Consider the following 6,895-nt stretch of genomic DNA (forward strand, 5'->3'; position numbering starts at 1 on the left):
CCCCGCTCCACAGCACCGTCCCGTCCCGGTCGTCAGGCGCGCGGCCCGGCGTCGTCCCGGGCGCTCGGGTCCCCGCAGGTCCGCGTCCCCGCAGTCGCCACGCCGGCTGCAGACGAGCAGAGACAGAAACACGTGAGTCCCTTGCCAGCCCGGGACGCTGTCCTACACGCGGTGATGGACAGACACGAGCCCGGGACACACACGCGGCCGTGCACGTTTTGCCCCCACGGAATGCCCAGCAGCGCAAAGTGCGTCCGAGCCGCGCGTCTGCTCGAGGCAAGCCCGCACTCGGGACGGCAAAGTCAGGTCTGGCACGAGCGCCCGGCGGGTCGGTCGCCAACAATGCGCACAGACACGCGGGTGCGCGGCGATGCCAGCCCGCGTCCGCACCCGCGGAACTCGCTGCCCGGCTACGGGAAAGCGAAAGGAGCCAGCTCTCCAGCTGCGGGGCCGACCGCAGAGCGCCGGGCACCAAGCTACGGCCAGCTCCGAAAACGTCCAGTTCCTTGATAATTAAAAAAATAAATAAATAAAAAGCACCATTCTTACCTGACCTCGCCAGGTCCTCGGCGGGAGGGCAAGGCTCTCGCCTAGCGCAGAGCCCGGGGCCGGCCTTCCCGGCACATGCACGCCTCCCGCAGCCGCTCCTTACTCCGCAGAGCTCTGGCTGCGGGTCGGCCGCAAACTCCTGCGTGCTGAGCACTCGCGCGCGGGCTCCGCAGCATTTCAGCGTCGCCGCCACCTCCACCTCCACGCTGGGACCCGCCTCCGGTGATATCATGTGTCAATCACGCGGGCTGTGCGAAAACCCGGAGCAGGATTTGAGCGAGGGTGGATGTGGACTCTGAAAAAGTTGCCTGCGAGCGCAACTATAGGCAGGAACACAAGTTCCAGGGCCCCTGTTAGTGTGTGAGCTGTCAGCCTCCAATTTAAGGGAACCAGTGGATTCGCCCTTTAAAAATGAGTTAGAAAAGAGTTATGAAGAACATTAAAAAACAACAACAACAAAACAAAAAAGCCTTGTACACCACTCCACTGTGCCCCAGGTAGAGGGAAAATGTGTGCTTATACAGAAAAATGAAAACAGCAAAGTTCAGAGGATGTGAAATATGAAAGTTCCAGAAAGGACATTCACTTTTGCAAATGTAATATAATGGCACACCACAGGGTGGGATTTCCTGCTGTGGGATTTTAGTGATGGCTCTGTTTCTGTTCGTGATACGATCCCAAAAATTACAATAAAAAAAACCCCAAGTCCTTCCTGTTTAGTAACGTTTGGATAATTTTGTCAAAAACACCAACTTTTTTTTTAATCAACTAAAAATCAGGTAAAATAAGAGTAACTCATCAGAAGTTTTAGTTTTAATTGCATGTCTGCCACAGGGTGGGGGACTCTAGAAAGTGGGGAATGCTTTTTGCTTCTTCACAAACTATGGGATTTAGGACATCGATTATCAGAACAATGTAGCTCAGGATACAGAGAAGTATGCGGAACTAAAAATTCCATAGAGGGTTTTAAAAATAACCTCAGACCCCCAAAATTGCTAATAGGAAATATTTTCCCAGGCAACTGTATCAGGAATAGTATTTGGTAAACAACAGAACTCCAGGGTCTAAATTATCCGCCAATGTGAGTTTGGATATTTTGGGCTCCAAGTAATTTTTTAAAGCAGCGGGTTTTAAAAACGGTTTTTTTGTTGTTTGTTTGCGTACTTCACTTTCGAGCTTTTAGAATTCAATTGTGTGTAGAGTGTAGAGTTGTGTGCCAGAAATCCAGGATATTTCCCTGCCGAGAACATCAACAATCAGCAGGTCCACCAGAGCATGACAGGACATTCTGGAAGCCAAGAGACTGTCTGCTCACCCTTCACGCTAGGGACTGTGCTAAAGTCGCGTTTTCAAGTGTAAAGCTGGTGGGGCCCTGGTGTCTTGTCTGTTTCCCACAGATGCAGGACAGCAATGAGTTTTGATGGCAGTGGCTCTGTTTCTTGTGACTGGATTGGAAAGGTCAAATCAGACATACAGCATCATCCCAGAGTATTGGACTTGGCTCTTCCCAGTCGTCTGCACAAATCGGGGGCAGAGGTCAGTTCACCAAAGTGATAAAACACAGACAGGGAGCAATGCACAGTTTTCATGACACAACGCTTATAAACATCTAATTTCAAAGATTCCTGTTAAAACGCACTTCAGAGTATTTCAGTCAGAGATGTGCTAAAACAAATATCCTGTTTTAATATAACAATAATTCATGAAATTTTGTCAAAAATATTATCATCATATGTCATGTTCTATTTCAAAGTTGAATATATTGTGCAAAATTGATTCTGCTTCTATGCCTCCTGTATGTTTTCTTAGATGTCACAGTCCTAGTTAGGATCAGGGTAGACTTGCTGCCGTGAATCTGGAAGACATTTAATGAAGTATGCTTCATCTTTTTATTTCCTGCAGTCATGAGATTTGAGAGAAATTATCAGTTTTTAGTTAGAAACAGACCTTCCTTTTTATTTAGTAAACTTCATTGCAGTGAGTTTAGTCTAGCAGTAAACAGTCGGTGTAGGAAATGTTTTTGAAAAAGAGGGGATGTAAGGGTCAGTGGGGAAATGGCAGTGATTTCTAGTTCCCCAAGCTAAGATCTGTCTAAAGAGAGTGGGGTGGGAAGGGAGGCCCGACTCGCTCTTCAGTTTCATGGGAAACCCAATTAGCCTTCTCTTTTGTTGAAAGAGAATAAAGTGGCAAACTCATCTGGCAGATGCTTCAGAAGTGCTGGTGACTTAAAAGGAATTAAAGTGCTCAAAGACTTGTTGATTTATTTATTTGCCCAAATAAAAACATCAGAGCCATTGTGTGTGTGCTTCCAGGCTAACAAGCAATACCTTCTACATTTCCGAGGATTTAGTCATAAGTTACGTTATTAGCGGTGGAATTAACTATATTATCATCCATAGCCTCGCATCCTGTTGAGAAACAAACTGGAAACCAAAACATCACAGAAGCTGACGCATTAGCAGACCCAAATCCATCGATAAGGGGCCAGTGATGGGCATTTTCTCTCCTTTCCTTTTAGGGCGATAATCGCTGTATTCCTGAGCATCTTCAGAGGCACTGAAAGGATGGGCATGTATTTTCAGTTTCTTTTCGTGACCAGCCTTTGTGAAGATGCAAATAGACTAACCTAGTCGCTGAGATTTCCATAAACATTCCCCTCGGTTTTCAGAAGCCTAGTTCCACCCTCGCATATTCTGCAAGGTCTTTAATTCTGCCAATGGGAGAGATGAAGTCTTGCATTGAGTAGATGACGCAGAATGTTCTGGACTCTCACTCAGCCCCACAGTGTACTGCTGGTCTCCAGTGATGTGGTTGTTCTGAGCCAGAGCCTCCCTTCCTAGGTGCAGGTGAATCACAACAACACGGCTGTCCACTCGCGAGAGCCGTATGTCCACACGAGGAAGCGGCTCTGCCTCAATACAAAACAGGCACCTTTTAACCTAGCCCACAGCATGCTAAATCCTGCTTCCTGGCCCTGGCTCCCTTTTCATTTTCCAGAGAAAGCACAAGGAGTCATTTCTTCTGCTCTTCTGACTTGGAACGAGGAGCGGAAGGTCCCTTAAAGTAATGAACTTGTTTCTTCAGTTCTGGGCAACAGCAATTCCTAATCTGAGCGCTTCCCCCCACCTTTGTCGGTACAGATGGGCGTAAGACCCTTGGAGCTCTGCCCCCTTCAAGATGGAATAACAGAAAACCAAATTATCTTTTCAGTAAAACAAATAAGACTTGAGATGTCTCCTAGGCTTGTCTACATTTTAATGTTTGTTTCTTAACGGAATGAAATAATCAGAAACCACAGTTTGTCCTTTATTTATGGAAAAAGTCGCATATTGTAGGTCACTATAGGCAAAAGTCACAAGAACATTAATAATGTATACTTAGCTTCCTTACTTCATAATTGCCAGGGCATTTAAAGCAATCCCATCAACAACAACAAAAATCTCAGATGCTCTATGGTGAGTGATCACATACAAGCACATACAAAGGTCTGAGTTTTGACTGTGTCCTCCTGCTCCGAGGTCCCACATCTCTAGTGTGTCCTGTTTACCCATGTGCCCTCTGTCCAGTCTCACAGGCAGGCAGGTCGGAAGAACACTGCCCTGAAGTAAGCTGGATGCAGGACCCAGCCACTAGAAGTCCCAGCTCTGCCTCACAGAGCTAAGTGAGATTTGGTTCCTCCTGAAGCTAACAGAAACTCTGTTCTAATGTCCTGATGCTCCGGATGGAGTCAAACACATACAAGAGCTTGTGAGCTGGGAAAAATCTGTATCAATAATTGGCTGGTGTTGTATCAACATACTTTATAAAGAAGAAATAAGAGGGCCCTCATTCCTTGAGTTTTGTCCCTAAATAATAAGCTTAGTTTGCCTTATAACTGTTTTTCAGGTCAGTCAGGTTTTATTTTCGTTTTAGGTTTGACCAATTGCTTTACCATATTCACATTTAAACATGTATGTGTGTGTTCACATATGCACATGTGTATCTTGACTGAGGTTTTGTAACAGTTGTCCATTAAGTTCAGGTTAAGACATGTAACTTTAACATTTATCCGGAGGCTTTAGTGATTTAACTTTTATTTTCAGTTAAGACAATGAACATTGTAAACGTTAAAAATCCTCACAAGAGCTGAGAAAACAGTCCAGTGGTTATGAGTGCTTACTCTTCTTCCAGAGGACCCAGGTTTGATTCCCAGCACCCATGTTAGGTGGTTCACAACCACGTATAGCTCCAACTTCAGGGGATCTGAAGCCTTTGGCCTCTCTGGGCACCTGCACCTACACAAACCCACATAGAAAAATACACATAAACATATGATTTAAAATTTAGCCAGGCAGTGGTGGCACACGCCTTTAATGCTAGTACTCGCGAGACAGAGACAGGTGGATCTTTGTGAGTTCGAGACCAGCCTGGTCTACAAAGCAAGTTCCAGGCTAGTCAAAGCTGCACAGAGAAACCCTATCTTGAAAACAAACATAAAAAAATAGAAATATTTAAATCCTTACTATAAAATGTTAAACTCTTCTATTATTAAGAGTTAAAAAAAGCAAATAAATATTTTAAAAATAAATTGAGGAACTTTAAAAGTGAAAATAAAAATGTTTTTGAAAAGCCTGAAGCTGCTTTTGCTTGTCATCATAGTTTGTTGTGGACCTTTACAATAATTTTGGTCCTCCACAAGTATCAGAGTTAGTAACAGGTACAGCCCATCAGTTGTTGGAGTATTTTAGGATCACGAATTTTTTGTGTTGGTTTTGAAAACTGAAAGCAAAGGTCAGTGGGAAGAGCCCTGGAATGAACAAAGACTCCTTGAAGCGCCACCTATTGTTAGAAATAAGTCATTTCAAATATCAGGGATGACAGAAAAAGCTAGGGGCTTGGACTTCAGTTTTGAGAAAAAAATAAATGAATAAATAAATAAATAAATAAATAAAGAAAGAAAGAAAGAAAGAAAGAAAGAAAGAAAGAAAGAAAGAAAGAAAGAAAGAAAGTGTTTTGTGCTCTTTTTCTTTTAGAAACCAGCATATTACTTTGGGGGTTAGTCTCAGCGAAGTTACAAAATGCAATCTGTACACACAGATGGCTCTTTGAGGGATCCGTGTGAGACGTGAGACACCGTACCCCCAGAAAGTCATGAGTAAAGTAGCATGTAACTTTTTAATTAACACGTGAGAACCAACAGAACCAAGAAGAGGACTCCCCAGAACATGTATGCACTCTTTCCAACTGTGTCCTAATTATACAAAGCTTCAACTTGACCCAAACCTAGACCTACCTAGGAAGAGGAAACCCCAATTGAGGAAATGCCTCCATCGGATTGCCTGTTGACAGAATCTGCAGGGCATTTTCTTCACTCATGATTGATGGGGGCAGGCCCAGGTCACTAGAAAAGTGGTCCTGGACTGTTTAAGAAAGCAGGCTGAGCAAGCTATGGGGCGCAAGCCAGTAAACAGTGTTACTCCACGGTCTCTGCATCAGCTCCTGCCTCTGGGTGCCTTAAATTCCTACATTGACCTCCCTGGGTGATGAACTACAAATTGTAAGATGAGATAAACCCTTTCCTCCCTGAGTTGATTTTGGTCATGGTATTTTATCACAACAAGAGAAATCTAACGGAGATTCCTTGTAAGTATTAATTGGGCTGACATCACAGTTTCTTGAAAGAGCTAATATTTCTATGTGAGATGTTGTATGGACTGAATAACTTCAGGATTGGAAGCCCATCTCCTTCTGAGTCTGGGTTTGGATTTTATTAATGGATTCAATAGCATCAAGTATACTGAGTTAGAAGCTCTTAGGCTGAGAAACAGTTTGAGAACATGTCAACAGAAAATTAACAAGATCCAGTTTTCTAGTTTGGTCACTCTAAACAAAATGAAGGCACTTTCGAGACGCAGGGTTCCAAAATGCTTTCTATGGGATGGCGAGAGGGTTCAGTGCGTAAAGGCACTTGCTGCCAGGTCTGATCAGCTGAGTTCAATCCCCAGGACCAAAAGTATTAAGATCTCTCAAAAGAATAATAGAAGGAAAGAACCACCTCTCACAAGTTGTCCTCTGGTCACACACACATAAACATGTAATGGCACACACACACACACACACACACACACACACACACACACACAGGATTTTAAAGTAATGGTAGTGTCCTGAGGTAAGCATGCTCTACCAGAACAGGAGGGAGCTGGGATGCAGGGATCACAGGAGAGGAGCAGGGATGCAGGGATCACAGGAAGGGAGCAGGGATGCAGGGATCACAGGAAGGGAGCAGGGATGCAGGGATCACAGGAAGGGAACAGGGACGCAGGGATCACAGGAAGGGAGCTGGGATGCAGGGATCACAGGAAGG

The 6,895-nt window shown here is 44.6% G+C and overlaps 1 protein-coding gene across 1 annotated transcript in view; it reads right to left on the bottom strand.

The window, feature by feature from the left end:
• Spry1 (sprouty RTK signaling antagonist 1) overlaps positions 1-780 on the bottom strand; it is a 4,856-nt gene extending 4,076 nt beyond the window's left edge. Inside the window, exon 1 of the mRNA XM_005370382.2 lies at positions 550-780. The gene's annotated coding sequence lies outside the window, so the exon portion shown is untranslated. The remainder of the gene's footprint in view (positions 1-549) is intronic.
• Positions 781-6,895: the final 6,115 nt, after the last annotated feature.

This window comes from Microtus ochrogaster, unplaced genomic scaffold (assembly GCF_000317375.1).
Source record: "Microtus ochrogaster isolate Prairie Vole_2 unplaced genomic scaffold, MicOch1.0 UNK78, whole genome shotgun sequence".
NCBI lineage: Eukaryota > Metazoa > Chordata > Mammalia > Rodentia > Cricetidae > Microtus > Microtus ochrogaster.